At 37.1% G+C, this 16,509-nt stretch overlaps 1 long non-coding RNA gene across 13 annotated transcripts in view; it reads left to right on the top strand.

Annotated features, from left to right (window-relative positions):
* The window catches only part of LOC129621181 (uncharacterized), a 160,236-nt gene that overhangs the window by 90,609 nt on the left and 53,118 nt on the right, over positions 1-16,509 (top strand). For 3 of the 13 annotated variants that reach the window (XR_008699064.1, XR_008699042.1, XR_008699052.1), the window contains one exon: positions 13,444-16,486. The exons of 8 other annotated variants lie outside the window; for them this stretch is intronic. This is a non-coding gene — a long non-coding RNA (uncharacterized LOC129621181). Of the gene's footprint in view, positions 1-8,267; positions 8,861-10,209; positions 10,231-13,443; positions 16,487-16,509 lie in introns of those variants that run through there. 2 more of the 13 variants (XR_008699067.1, XR_008699065.1) reach the window with 2 other exon arrangements.

The raw sequence follows: 16,509 nt of genomic DNA, 5'->3' as shown, positions 1-16,509 counted from the left end.
CTTTTTTGATGATCCAGTGAATGTTGACCATTTGATTTCTGGTTCCTCTGCCTTTTCTAAAACCAACTTGAACATCTGAAAGTGCACGATTCACATATTGCTGAAGCCTGCTTTGGAGAATTTTGAGCATTACTAGCATGTGAGATGAGTGCAATTGTGCGGTAGTTTGAACATTCTTTGGCATTGCCTTTCTTTGGGATTGGAATGAAAACTGACCTTTACCTGTGGCCACTGCTGAGTTTTCCCATTTGCTGATGTATTGAGTGCAGCACTTTCACAGCATCATCTTCCAGGATTTGAAATAGCTCAACTGGAATTCCATCACCTCCACTAGCTTTGTTCATAGTGATACTTCCTAAGGCCTGCTTGACACTTCGTATTTTTCTCTTTTTCATGATAGTCTAGTTCTAGTAGATATGATGTGAGACATGTTACTGTGGCTTTGATTTGCACTTCCTGCATGATTAGTGATGTTTAGAATCTTTTCACGTAACTGTTGGCATCTGCACATTTACTTTATAAAAATATCCATTTAGACTCTCTGCTCACTTTTTATTTTTACTTTACTGACATATAGCTGATATACAATATTGTGTTAACTTCTAACATACAGCAAAACAATTCAGTAATTCATTTCAGTTCAGTCGCTCAGTGGTGTCCGACTCTTTTGACCCCCTTGGATTGCAGTACACCAGGCCTCCTTGTCCATCACCAACTCCCGAAGTTTACTCAAACTCATGTCCATTGAGTCCGTGTGCCATCCAGCCATCTCATCCTCTCTCGTCCCCTTCTCCTCCTGCCTTCAGTCTTTCCCAGCATCAGACCTTTTCAAATGAGTCAGTTCTTCACATCAGGTGGCCAAAGTATTGGAGTTTCAGCTTCAACATCAATCCTTCCTATGAACACTCAGGACTGATCTTTAGGATGGACTGGTTGGATCTCCTTGCAGTCCAAGGGACTCTCAAGAGTCTTCTCCAACACCACAGTTGGAAAGCATCAATTCTTCAGCAGTCAGCTTTCTTTATACTCCAACTCTTACACCCATACATGACTGCTGGTAAAACCATAGCCTTGACTAGACAGACCTTTGTAGGCAAAGTAATGTTTCTGCTTTTTAATATGCTAAGTTGATCATAACTTTCCTTCCAAGGAGTGTCTTTTAATTTCATGGCTGCAATCACCATCTGCAGTAATTTTGGAGCCCCCCAAAATAAAGTCAGCCACTGTTTCTACTGTTTCCCCTTCTATTTGCCATGCAGTGATGGGACCAGATGCCATGATCTTAATTTTCTGAATGTTGAGCTTTAAGCCAACTTTTTCACTCTCCTCTTTCACTTTCATCAAGAGGCTCTTTAGTCCTTCTTCACTTTCTGCCATAAGGGTGGTGTCACCTGCATATCTGAGGTTATTGATATTTCTCCCGGCAATCTTGATTCTAGCTTGTGCCTCCTCCAGCCCAGCGTTTCTCATGATATACTCTGCATATAAGTTAAATAAGCAGGGTGCATATAAATTAAATAAGACAAACACAGCCTTGATGTACTCCTTTTCCTATTTGGAACCAGTCTGTTGTTCCATGTCCAGTTCTAACTGTTGCTTCCTGACTTGCATACAGGTTTCTCAAGAGGCAGGTGAGGTGGTCTGGTATTCCCAACTCTTTCAGAATTTTCCACAGTTTATTGTGATCCACACAGTCAAAGGCTTTGGCATACTCAATAAAGCAGAAGTAGATGTTTTTTCTGGAACTCACTTGCTTTTTCGATGATCCGACAGATGTTGGCAATTTGATCTCTGGTTCCTCTGCCTTTTCTAAATCCAGCTTGAACATCTGAAAGTTCATGGTTCACATACTCTTGAATCCTGGATTGGAGAATTTTGGCAATTTCTTTGCTAGTGTGTGAGATGAGTGCAATTGTGCGGTAGTTTGAACATTCTTTGGCATTGCCTTTCTTTAGGATTGGAATGAAAACTGACCTTTTCCAGTCTGCTGAGTTTTCCAGATTTGCTGGTATATTGAGTGCAGCCCTTGAACAGCATCATCTTTTAGAATTTGAAATAGCTCAACTGGAATTCCATCACCTCCACTAGCTTTGTTCGTAGTGATACTTCCTAAGGCCCACTTGACTTCACATTGCATACATTCTTTTTCATATTCTCTTCCATTATGGTTTATCACAGGATATTAAACATAGCTCCATATGCTATACAGTAGGAGCTTCTTGTTTATCCATTCAGTATATAATAGTTTGCGTCTGCTACCCAAACTCCCATACCTTCCCTCCTCCACCCCTCTCCCCCTCGGCAACTACCAGTTGATTCTCGATGAGTCTGTTTCTATTTTGTAGATAAATTCATTTGTGTCATATTTTAGATTCCAAATATAAGTGGTATCATATGCTATTTGTCTTTTTCTGACATATTTCACTTAGTTTGATAATCTCTAGGTCCATCCATGTTGCTGCAAATGACATTATTATTTTTTTTAATGGCTCAGTAGTAATATTGTACCTGTGTGTGTATGTGTGTATATAACCACATCTATTTTTATCCATTCCTCAGTTGATAAACATTTAGATTGTTTCTATGTCTTGGTTATTGTAAACAGCGCTGCTATGAATGTGAAAAGTGAAAGTGTTAGTCACTAAATTGTGTCAGACTCTTTGCAACTCCATGGATTATAACCCACCAGATTCCTCTGTCCATGGAATTTTCCACGTAAGAATACTGGAATGGGTAGCCATTCTCTTATCCAGGGGACCTTCCTAACCCAAGGATCAAACGCAGGTCTCCTGCATTGCAGGCAGATTCTTTACTCTCTGAACCACCAGGGAAGTGCATATATCTTTTCAGATTCGAGTTTCCTCTGGATACAGCTGGGAGTGAGATTGCTGGGTCATATGACAACGCTATTTGTATTTTTTAAGGAACATCCATATTCTTTTCTATACTGGCTGCACCAATTTTCATTCCCACTAGTGCTTGGGTTCTCTTTTCCCCATAACCTCTCCAACATTTGTTTTTTGTACACTTTTAATGATGGCCATTCTGTCCACTGTTAGGTGTTACTTCATTGTTTTGATTTTCTGCCCACTTTTTAAATTGTTTTCTTAGTATTCAGTTCTATCCGTCTGTTACATATTTTGCATAGTAACCCTTTATCAGATATATGATTCGCAAATATTTTCACCCATTCAGAAGTTTCCCTTTTCATTGTTGATAGTTCCTTTTGCTGTGCAAGTTTTTAGTTTGTTATAGTCCTACTTGTTTAGTTTGCGTTTTTTGCCTTTTGGTGTCAAATTCATGAAATCATTCTCAAGATCAATGTCAAGAAGATTACCACCTATTTTTCTTCTAGGAATTTTATGGTTTCAGGTATTAAATTCAAATCTTTGATACATTTTGTATTGATTTTTGTGTAATGATATAAGATAATGGTCTAGTTTTATTCGTTTGTACATGGTTGTCCAATTTTCCAAACACCATTAATTGAAGAGACTCTCCGTTTCCCCCACTATATATTCCTGGCTGATTTTAACAATATTAAACCTTCAATCCATGAACTCTGAATATCTTCCCATTTTTTTCCCTATAATTTCCTCTTACAATTTGTGTGCAGATCTTATACCTCCTGGGCTAAATTATTCTTATATATTCATGATTTTTGATGCAATTTAATTTCTTTCTGATAATTCATTTTTAGTATATAGACATAACACAGATTTCCATATATTGCTTTTATATCCTATGAATTTAATGTGTTGATTAGTTCTAACAGTTATTTTGGTGAAGTCTTCAGGGTTTTGAATATATATCATGTCATTTGCAAAATCAACAGTTTCACTTCTTCCTTTCCAACTTGGATGCTTTTTTTTTTTTTTTTTCCTCCCTAGCCTAATTGCTCTAGCTAGTACTTCCAACATTCAGTTGAATGGAAGTGGTGAGAGTTGGCATCCTTGTCTTGATTCTAATTTTAGAGGACACCTTTTTAGCTTTTCATAGTTGAGTATGATGTTAGCTGGGGGCTTATCATATATGGGCTTTATTATGTTGTTACATTCCCTCCATACACACTTTGTTGAGAGGTTTTATCATAAATGGATGTTGAACTTAGTTGCTTTTTCTGCATCTATTGAGATGACCATGTAATTTTTATCCTTCATTTTGTTAATGGGGGTAAATAACACTGATTAATTCATGGATGTTGAACCATTCTTTCATCCTTGGGATAAATCCCACTTGATTATGGTGTATGATCTTTTAAATGTATTATTGAATTGATTTGCTAATAGTTGTTGAGGATATTTTTCCCCCTATACTTCACAGGGATATTAGCCTATAATTTGTGTGTGTGTGTTTCATCCTTGTCTGGTTTTGTATGAGGGTAATCTAGTCTTGTAAAATGAGGTTGAAAGTGTTGTTTTCCTCTTACATTGTTTGGAAGAGTTTAAAGAGACTCTCTATTAATTGTTTGAATTCTACCAAACATTTAACCAGTGAAGTCATCTGGTCCTGAGCTTTCATTTGCTGGGAAGTTTTTTTTTTTTAATTTGATTAAATCTTCTTGCTAGTAATCAGTCAGTTCATATTTTTTCTTTCTTGATGACTCAGTCTTGCCAGGTTGTATGCATCTAGAAATTTAGCTATTTCTTGTAGATTGTCCAACTTGTTGATGTATAATTATTTATTCTCTCTCATCCTTTGTATTTCTGTGGTTTTGGTGTAATATATCCTTTCATTTCTGATTCTGAGTCCTTTATTTTGTTTGGTGAGTCTAGTTAATGGTGTCAATTTTGATGCTCATTTCAAAGAAACAGCTCTTAGTTTCATTGATCTTTTTAATGTCTTTTCAATCTCTATTTACTTCCATTCTGATCTTTATTTCCTTCCTTCTATTAACCTTGCACTTAATTTGTTCTTGTTTCACTAGTTCTTGAGCCATTAAGTTATGTTATTTGAGATGTCTCTTATTTCTTAATGAAGGCATTTATCACTATGAACTTCCCTCTTAGAATTGCTTTCTTTTGAATCCCATATGTTTTGGTATGTTGTATTTTTATTTTTATTCATCTTAAACCAAGAAATACCTTGTCTTTTAATTCTTTGACCCAGTGGTTATCAGTGAATTTTAATCTCCACATATTTGTATATTTTCCAGTTTTCACCTCATAATTTATTTTTAGTCTCATACTATTATGGTTGGGAAAAGAGGCCTGATATAATTTCAATCTTCTTAAATTTATTAAGGCATAATTTATGGTCTTAAATATGATCTACCTTAAGGACTGTTCCATGTGCATTTGAAAAGAATGCATTCTATTGCTTTGGGATGAAATGGTCTATATATGTAAATAAACATATATTTACATATATAGAGAAAAGTTAATATTAAGCTGTTCAATTCTTACCATCTGTTTCTCACCACTTATTCAACAAATCCCTGATTATTTTTCTCAATTCTTAAGCCTGACTTTTTTTAGAATGTTTGACACTGCTTACCATCTATTTCTTGAATATTCCTCTTACATAAACTACTGCAAAAATGAACTAATCCACTGTCGTTCTCACAATCCTGATTCTTCGTATTTTTTCAAATTTCTCTTTCCTCCCCACATACAATGTACCTAATTGATTTTTCCACTTTCCATTTTCTTTCTATATTGTCTTAGTAATCTTATTTATTCTAATTGCAGCAATTATTTGTAAAACTACATTTACAATTTTCTGTTGCCTGCTGGATATTCTTTTCTTTTTCATTTTATTTTTAAACTTTACAATATTGTATTAGTTTTGCCAAACATCGAAATGAATCCGCCACAGGTATACCTGTGCTCCCCATCCTGAACCCTCCTTCCTCCTCTCTCCCCATACCCTCCCTCTGGGTCGTCCCAGTGCACCAGCCCCAAGCATCCAGTATCGTGCATCGAACCTGGACTGGTGACTCCTTTCATACATGATATTTTACATGTTTCAATGCCATTCTCCCAAATCTTCCCACCCTCTCCCTCTCCCACAGAGTCCATAAGACTGATCTATACATCAGTGTCTCTTTTGCTGTCTCGTACACAGGGTTATTGTTACCATCTTTCTAAATTCCATATATATGTGTTAGTATACTGTATTGGTGTTTTTCTTTCTGGCTTACTTCACTCTGTATAATAGGCTCCAGTTTCATCCACCTCATTAGAACTGATTCAAATGTATTCTTTTTAATGGCTGAGTAATATTCCTTTGTGTATACATACCACAGCTTTCTTATCCATTCGTCTGCTGATGGACATCTAGGTTGCTTTCCTGTCCTGGCAATTATAAACAGTGCTGGCATGAACATTGGGGTACATGTGTCTCTTTCCCTTCTGGTTTCCTCAGTGTGTATGCCCAGCAGTGGGATTGCTGGATCATAAGGCAGTTCTATTTCCAGTTTTTTAAGGAATCTCCACACTGTTCTCCATAGTGGCTGTACTAGTTTGCATTCCCACCAACAGTGTAAGAGGGTTCCCTTTTCTCCACACCCTCTCCAGCATTTATTGCTTGTAGACTTTTGGATCGCAGCCATTCTGACTGGCATGAAATGGTACCTCATAGTGGTTTTGATTTGCATTTCTCTGATAATGAGTGATGTTGAGCATCTTTTCATGTGTTTGTTAGCCATCTGGATGTCTTCTTTGGAGAAATGTCTATTTAGTTCTTTGGCCCATTTTTTGATTGGGTCATTTATTTTTCTGGAGTTGAGCTGTAGGAGTTGCTTGTATATTTTTGAGATTAGTTGTTTGTCAGTTGCTTCTTTTGCTATTATCTTCTCCCATTCTGAAGGCTGCCTTTTCACCTTGCTAATAGTTTCCTTTGTTGTGCAGAAGCTTTTAAGGTTAATTAGGTCCCATTTGTTTATTTTTGCTTTTATTTCCAATATTCTGGGAGGTGGGTCATAGAGGATCCTGCTGTGATGTATGTCAGAGAGTGTTTTGCCTATGTTCTCCTCTAGGAGTTTTATAGTTTCTGGTCTTACGTTGAGATCTTTAATCCATTTTGAGTTTATTTTTGTGTATGGTGTTAGAAAGTGTTCTCTTATAAAAGATATCTGAACTTCCAACCTTAATTGTCCAAAGAATTATCATCATTCTCACTACTAAATTCTGAAGCAAAACACCTGTAGTTTTTCACAGTTCTGTCACTGTTAATCAAGGACAACATTCTCATAATTATCCAAGTTTGAAATTTTAGTTATTCTTTGATCGCACTAACTTTCAGCATGACAGTGTTCAAACTAAGTTACCAACTTAATGTTCTAACTCTAAACTCTGATGAATTCGTCTTGAATTCATTGTCTTTTTACCTTACCTATAAATTCATTTTTTCACCTAAACTTGGACTACTGAATAGGCCCCTAAATGACCTCCTTGCTTTCAGTTTTTCCATTTTCCAGCTATCCATCAAGTCACTTCTATAGTAACCATCTGGTCATTCTGTCCTATTGCTTAGGGGAAAATAAACAAACAAACAGAGGAAGAAAAAATGCTTTTATACTGCCTAGAGACCAAAGCCTGAAATTTCTCACCTGCTTTACTGATCCATCTTTTCTTTAGTCCTCATTTTCTCATTCTTTAATCTATTTTTTAATGTGTATCTTGCACTATTATACATATACTTCAAGTTCTGACTAGGAAAATTTAATCTGTATTTTCTGAATGTGACCTGAAATCTTGCACCTTTGATTTTGTTTGTAGCAGTAGTACAGAGTTCAATGAGTTTTAACCACTTTCTTAACCATGTCCTCTGGCCAGTTAGTCACCTTAAGTTTTCTAACCCAATGTAGTCACTCACATTTTCAAACCCAAGTGAGAATACGGAACTGGCACTGAAAAGATAATTTCAAGACAAGTCTCTATCACTGAAGCTCCTAACAACCACATGTTGCTGCTAAGTCTGTCCTGTGTAGAAATATTAAAACAACCACTCTGTTGAAACCTTCCCATCCTATTAAATCTAAACTCAAATTTTAACATATCCATTCCTTTTTTTCATTTGTGTGTTAAGTTGGAAGAATTTCTCCTGGCACTTATTTTAGCATTTTCTTTAACTTCTCTAATGAGCTATTTTCTGTACAGTGTTATTTGCTTTTATGTACCTACCTTACCCCTGCTTAGTCCCAGACAAGATGAAAAGGTTTATAGTATGCATTTCTGTATACTCCATATTATCCATAACAGGCATTCATATATTTGAACTATTTGTGTCTGCTTAACTAACTGTTTATAATCGTTTGAATACAGCCAGATTCTCCCCCCTTTTAATTGGGTCCATTTATGTGGCATTTCGGAGAAGGCAATGGCACCCTACTCCAGTGTTCTTGCCTGGAGAATCCCATGGACGGAGGAACCTGGTGGGCTGCCATCATCTACAGGGTCGCACAGAGTAGGACACGACTGAAGCGACTTAGCAGCAGCAGCATGTGGCATTTGCTCTGACATCAGAGGTCTATATTTTTATATGACAACAGATGCCATACCTGTTGTTTGACCTATTTTCTATTGGTCAAGTTTTATTTTCCTTTAAAATTAATTTCTGCTTTCTTTAATATTTTTGTGGATAAATATATATACGTACACATTTATATGAATATACCTGAATAAACATATGTCTCTATATACATTTAAGTTACAACTGCTAGGACCTCTTCAGATGATACATTTCTTTAATCTGTGACAATGACTTGTGTTTTAACTTTTTACATCCTGTCAGTATCTTGCTCAATACCAGACACATCAGATCAGATCAGTCGTTCGGTCGTGTCCAACTCTTTGCGACCCCATGAATCGCAGCACGCCATAGCGCTAAGTAAATGTCCAATGCCTGAATGTTTAGTAAATTTTTTTTGAAGACTCAAAATATGGAGCATTGATTTGTATATTTGCATATTAATTATGCAAGGCTTTTTTTGTGTGTCTTTCTGTGGTAACTAAAAATGCAACTGCTTTTCACTTAATTAAATGTGACTTTCAAGTCATATATAAGGCAGGAGAAAAACATTTAAACGTTTTTGGGAGGGAGACAACATTTCTCCTCAAACTCAAACTGAGGAGTCTGTAGAATGCCATATACAGTTATGAATTTGGAGTTATTCTGAAACTGGCAAACATCTGCATCTTCCACATCTGGGGCAGCATCTGTTCTGTGTTGATAGAAGAAAAAAAGACAGGAAAATTGGGATAAACACCACAGCACAATATCAAATTTTACAGATCAAATATATTTATTTACTGTTGATGAAGTGGCCAAGAAGTGGTGTGAGGCCCATACTAACATGCTTGATAATTGCATTTCTCAACTCCCTTTAGAAAGCGCCATACTCTAGGCCTGGGAATAACAAGCTTTTGCATAACAGCACAGGGGCCTATAAATAAGAAACTCATTAAGCTACCTGTAGCAGGCCTCTACCCCAACCCTGCACTGGCTTGGGGAGCTTAATGAGGTGATAATGAGGAGAAAATGGTTTAGCTCCTTTTGGCCTGGTTTGCGATGGGTAGGGAAATCCCAGTCTTCAGTGAAACAGCCACCATAGAGCCCAATTCATCATTCAGGGTCAGTCTATACCAGAAAAATAATTTGCTTCTAGGCCCTGAAGTTATTTGGCTTCCCTGTCTATGGAAACAAAGCAAGCTATTCATTCACAGTTGAAGGGACTGTCAGAATAACACCAATAAAGGATGTTAAACTAGCTGGTCATTAGCATTTGAAGGGAATGGCCAAATAACACCAACAAAGGGTGTTAAACCAATCCACATTGGGGTGGGTGGAGCACTGTGCAATTCTAAGTGGATTAATGCCAGCATTATTTTCTCACTATGAGTCCAGCCTCCCAAGATTTCATATTCATTCATGGCTGGACCAATCTCACCCCTTCTTTTTCCCTATAAATAAACTAAAGCAGTGCACTGGGATTGAGAATATAACATTTAGCATATTGGAAATGAGACAGAGATCAGATCACCAAACTGTTGGTCATCCAGGCCCCAGTGCCAAATTCAGTAGATATTGTATGGCAGTCCCGAAGAGGGGTCCAAAAAAATAGATGATCGTTTCATTTGATTTAAGCTTTTCTCAGTTATGTTAAAAGCTGCTGTTGATAATCCTCAAAGAAAAAAGAAAGGTGGATTCATAATCTCAAGAGGCAAGTATCTCAGTCTTCCAAATTCTCTGTCTTGTGTCTCTTAGGGAAGGACATTCAATCTCTAATTGAAAGCAGCCCAGAAAATTCAGGAAAATCATATAGCCAATTAATGTCAAGGTGTCTTCATGCTTTAGGTGCTACTACTACTCTACCTGGTGGGAATGGGAAGATAATACACACACGCTACAGAGCTCAGTAATTTTACTTACTTATGTTATTTGTTCTTAAAATATTTTTGTGGGTTATACAGCAAGAGCCTCATTTAGTAGATAAGAGCATGTCAGCTAAGAAATTAAATAGCTTGTCTTGCCTAAAATAACTAGTAAGTGCTAGAGCCAAAACTTGCACACAGAGACCACTGTTTGCAGTAATAGCACAAAACTGGGGCCCAGAGAGCCTAAAGACCTCAGCTGATAGGGCTAGTGATAATTCAGATACAACTTTCAAGTAGAGGGTTTCAAGGAAATTATGGCCTATTAGACATGAATTTATCTTAACCCTTTACCAAATCAACCACAAAGGATAAAAATTATTTCCAGCTAATGGGAGAGAAAAAGATAGCATTTGACAAAGCAAAACATTATAAAGTTGAACTCTTATTATCCACTAGGGATGAGGAAAGGCAAGGTCAGTGAGAAGCAAGCCAATTCATGCTGCAAAATGGGGTTGGGTGTGTAGGAGTTTGGGAGTAGGTGGAGGCAACAGAGTTGTGAGCCAAGATACAAGACAAGGCCAAAACAAGAAGACTGATTTAGAAACTGTTCAGCTCCCTGACACTTTCCCATCCCCAGGTTAGAAAGCTTAGCAAATGTCCCCTCCTGCAACCTTCATCTCCACAATTTGTGGTCTATTGGTCAGACTGATTGATAATGTCTACTTCTTACCTTGAAACTCAGCAGGACCCCAAGCCTCATTTTCCTCTTAAAACTAATTTCCCTTCTGAAATTTAACATTTTGGTGAATTTTACCAGCATTATTCTATTGGGATATTTTATTTGTAGTAGATTTTGTGATATACTGATATGAATCCTTGATTACGTATTCTCCAAGTCTGTGGTTTATCTTTTCATGTTTGTATTTTAATAAGCAAACTTAAAATCAAAGTATATTTATCAAGATTTATTTTTTAGTTAGCATCTGTGTGTATTTTTCTGAAGAGAAAACTTTTGTAATTCTGAGTCTTTAAAGATATTTCCTAAAGTTTATTCTAAAACTACAAAGTTTTGAATTGCACATTTAATTCTAATCTACTTGGAGCTTCTTTTCTTATATTTTACTGTGTAAGCCTCTATGCTGCTATTTCTATATGGATTAACAATTGTCAGAGTTGCTCATTTGCCCATGATCTGTAAAATCACCTTTGTGGTACATCATGTTTCCACAGATGCATATATCTGTTTATGGTTGTTCTTCTCTCACATTTATCTATTCCTGCGCTAGTACCATGCTGCCCTAGTTGCCACAGCTTTATGGTGTCAGGCAGCGTAAGCTCTCATCATTTCTTCAGGAGGAGTTTCCCTTTCTTCAGTCTTAGTCCCTTCCTGTACATTTTAGTATCTCTTTGTCACTATCCTATTAAAAAATATCTGTTGGGATTATGATCAAAATCATATACTTTTTAGTAATTTTGAGTTTTTATAAACCATGAATATGGTACTCCCCTTTACTATTTTTTTTGGCTTTTGTTTAATCAAAGAAGCAGAAGTAGATGTTTTTCTGGAATTCTCTTGCTTTCTCTATGATCTGGAGAATGAGGGCAATTTGATCACTGATTCCTCTGCTTCTCTTATTTTTCTTTTTTTCCCTTGGAGGATAATTGCTTTCCAATATTGTACTGGCCTCTGCCATACATAAACATGAATCGGCCACAGATATATATATGTCCTCTCCTTCCTAGACCCCTTTCCCATCCCATCCCCTCCAGAGTTGGGTTGAGCTCCCTGTGGCACACAGCAAATTCCCACTTGCTATCTACTTTACATATGGTAATGTATGTTTCCATGTTATTATCTCAATTTGTCCCACCCTCTTCTTCCCCCACTGTGTCCTTTAGTCTGTTCTTTATGTCTACATCTCCATTGCTGCCCTGCACATAGGTTCATCAGTACCATCTTTCTAGATTCCATACGCATGCAGTAATAACAATATGTGTCTCTTTCTGACTTGCTCCACTTTGTATAATAGGCTCTAGGTTCATCCACCTTATTAGGACAGACTCAAATGCATTCTTTTTATAGTTGAGTAATATCCCATTGCACATATATACCACAATTTCTGTATCCCTTCATTTGTCAATGAACATCTAGGTTGCTTCTGTGCCCTATGCTATGCTATGCTAAGTCACTTCAGTCATGTCCGACTCTGTGTGACCCCATAGACAGCAGCCCAACAGGCTCCCTGTCCCTGGGATTCTCCAGGCAAGAACACTGGAGTGGGTTGCCATTTCCTTCTCCAATGCATGGAAGTGAAGTCGCTCAGTCGTGTCCGACTCTCAGCAACCCCATGGACTGCAGCCTACCAGGCTCCTCCGTCCATGGGATTTTCCAGGCAAGAGTACTGGAGTGGGGTGCCATTGCCTTCTCCCTTCTGTGCCCTAGCTGTTGTAAAAAGTGCTGCAGTGAACACTGGGGTACATATATCTCTTTCAATTATGATTTTCTCAGGGTTTATGCCCAGTAGTGGGATTGTTGGGTCATATACTAGTTCTATTCCTAGTTTTCTAAGGCATTTCCATACTGTTCTCCATAGCGGCTGTATCTTATTTACATTCCCACCAGTACCCTTTATTATTGAGATTTTCTATCTGTGTGTATTTTTCATAAAAGTCATCCATTTTAAAGACTTCTAGTTACCATCTGTTTTTTGCTGTACTTTGTAACTATTCTACTTTTTGCTACTGTGTACAAACTTACTGAGTCTTTATATAATCTTATATCTAGCAACCTTACTAATCCATCTAATCTTCCAAAAATTGTTTTGTTTTGCACATCCTCTGTAGTTGTCTATATTGAGAAACTTTTAAATCAGTTGTTTATTGACCGTTCTGTTTCTTCTTTTCCAAACCTTGTAATTTTTTTCCACCTCTTATTATGTGGGCCAGAAACTCTAGGACAATGTTGGTAAAAATCAATGTTAGTGTTTATCCATCCTCATAGTAAGTTATGATTATGTTTCACCATTAAGGTATTATTTGCCTAGTTTGCGAAAAGATTTTATTAAAATATTAATATTGATTTTCATAAGCTTCATTTTACCAACTAATAAAATCATTTTCTCAGAATCAATCCCCAGACAAGATGGCAAAGTAGAAGGACTTGAGTTCATCCTCTCATGCAAAATCACAATTAACTGAACAACTGAACAACTATTGACAGAAAACCTACTGAAAGACAATACTTCCAAAGATAAAGAAGCCACAAGATGGTAGAAAGGACACATTTACGATACAGTCAAATCCCATAGATACCGAGTGGGTGTCTCACAAACTGGAAAGTAATTTTATCACAGAGGTTCTCCTACAGGAGTGAGAGCTCTGAGCCCTATGTCAGGATCCCCCAGTCTGTGGGTTTGGCATCAGGGAGGGGGCCTCCAGAGCATTTGACTTTGAAAGCCACTGGAGCTTGATCTCAGTAACTCCTCAGGACTGGGGGAAACAGAAATGCCACTCTTGGATGGTGAATATAAGATCTGAAGCAGTTACTTCATGCGAACCTGGGAAAAACCTACCTTCTGGTCTTGGAGGTTGTCCTGGGGAGGTGAGGGTGGCTGGCTCACTGCAGGGACGAGTACACTGGAGGCAGAGGTTCTGGGAAGTACTCATTAGTGTGAGCTGTCCTGGAAACTGCCATTTTCACATCGCACCAACACCTGGCCCCAGCCAACAGCCCAAATGTTCTAGTGCTGTGAAGCCTCAGGCAAAACAACCAACAGGATGGGAACACCTGCCCCCCACCAGCAAGCAGACAGACTGCTTCAAGTACGTCTGAGCCCACAGCCATCTCTAAACAGTCCTGACCACCAGGGGGCAGGCACCAGAAGCAAGAAGAACTATAATCTTGAGCCTATTCAGGGCCACAAACACAGAAAGTTAGAAAAAATGAGTTGGCAGTGAAGTGTGTTCCAGACGAAGGAACAACATAAAACCCCAGAAGAACAACTGAGTGAAGTGGATGGAGACAGGCAATCTACCTGAAAAATAATTCACACAAATGATACTAAGGATGAGCTAATTCAGAAAAACAATGAAGATAAAGACCAAGAAGATACAAGAAATATTTAACAAAGAGAAGATTTAAAGAACAGAGATGAACTGTACAATAACTGAAATGAAAAATAAAGTAGAAGGAACCAATAGCAGAATAACTGAGGCAGAAGAACAAATAAGTAACCTGAAAACAGAATGGTAGACATCATTGCCACAGAACAAAGAAAAAAGACACAGTAATCAAAGCATTACAGTTACTGGCACAAAACAGAAATATAGGTCAATGAAACTGTATAGAAAGCCTAGAAATAAACCCATACACCTATGGTCAATTTATAACAAAGGCGGCAAGAATATATGATGGAGAAAAGACAATGTCTTCAGTAAATGGTGCTGGGAAAACTGGACAGCTACATGTAAAAGAATGAAATTAGAACATTCTCTAATACTGTATGCAAAAATTAACTCAAAATGTATTAAAATCCAAAATGTAAGACTGGATATTATAAGATGGAGGAAAATAGGCAGAACTCTCTGACATAAATGTTGGCCATATCTTTTTGATTCCACTTCCTAGAACAATGAAAATATAAACAAAAATAAACAGATGGGACCTAACTAAACTTAAAAGCTTTGCACAGCAAAGGAAATAAACAAAATGAAAAGACATCCCACAGAATGGAAGAAAATGCAAATAAAGCAACTGACAAAGGATTCATCTCCAAACTATGTAAACAGCTCAGGCAGCTCAATATCAAAATAACAGCCCAATTAAAAAATGGGCAGAAGATCTAAATAGACATTTCCCCAAATAAGGCATGCTATGCTTACTAAGTCACTTCAGTTCTGTCTGATTCTTTGTGACCCCATGGACTGTAGCCCGCCAGGCTCCTCTATCTATAGAATTCAGATGGCCAGAAAGCACATAAAAATATGTTCAACATTGCTAATTATTAGAAAATGCAAATAAAAACTACAGTGAGGTATCACCTCACTGGTCAGAATGGCCATCAAAACATCTGAAAACTGTAAATGCTAGAGAGAATGTGGACCAAATGGAACCCTCCTATACTGTTGGTGGGAATGTAAATTGGCACATCCACTGTGGAGAACATAATGGAGATTCCTTAAAAAATTAAAAATATGATCCAGCAGTCCCACTCCTTGGCATATATCTGGAGACAACCATTATTTGAAAAGATGCATGCTCCCCAATTTTCACTGAAGCACTATTTACAATATGTACAACTAAATCACTTTTCTGTACACCTGGCTGCCTCAGTTAGTCTGAGCTGCCTAAATATCTATGGAGGAATGAATGGATAAAGATGGGATACATATATACCATTTGCATCAAAATGGATGGATCAAGAGATTATCATAGTAAGTTAGATAGAGACAATTATATGATATCATCATTTATATGTGGAATCTAAAAAAAGATACAAATGAACTTATTTACAAAACAGATTCACACTCTTGGAAAACAAACTTATGGTTAACTTATGGTTACCAAAGGGTAGTGATGAGGGGATAAATTAAGAGATTGAGATTAATATATACACTCTTCTAAATATGTAAAATTGATAATCAACATGGACCTACTGTATAGCACAGGGAGCTCTATTTAATGCTCTATAATAACTTATCTAAAAAAGAATCGATTTATGTATGTGTATAATTTGGAGAAGGAAATGGCATCCCACTCCAATATTCTTGCCTGGGAAACCCATGGACAGAGGAGCCCTGTGGGCTACAGTGCATGGGGTCACAAAGAGACAAGACTTAGCAACTAAACAACAGCAGCAATATATATAACTAAATCACTTTTCTGTGCACCTAAATCTAACAACATTGTAAATCAAATACACTCCAATATAAAATAAATAAACCTTTTTCCTTTAATCTGCCTATATGGTAAATTATAGTTGTAAATTTAATAGCATTAAATCACACTGAAATTCCTGTAATAAATGTAATCACACTTTTTTTTATGTTTTTGTGGAAATTTTCATATAAATCCATGAATGAAGCAGGCTTGTGATTTTCCTACTTTGAACTCCCTTTTTTATTTCAGAATTATACTAGTCTTATACTGTGATTTATAGTACCTTTTATTTTTATGTCCTCTGAAAAAATT

This window comes from Bubalus kerabau, chromosome 10 (assembly GCF_029407905.1).
Source record: "Bubalus kerabau isolate K-KA32 ecotype Philippines breed swamp buffalo chromosome 10, PCC_UOA_SB_1v2, whole genome shotgun sequence".
Classification (NCBI taxonomy): Eukaryota; Metazoa; Chordata; class Mammalia; order Artiodactyla; family Bovidae; genus Bubalus; species Bubalus kerabau.
This window is presented reverse-complemented; position numbering and strand designations above follow the sequence as displayed.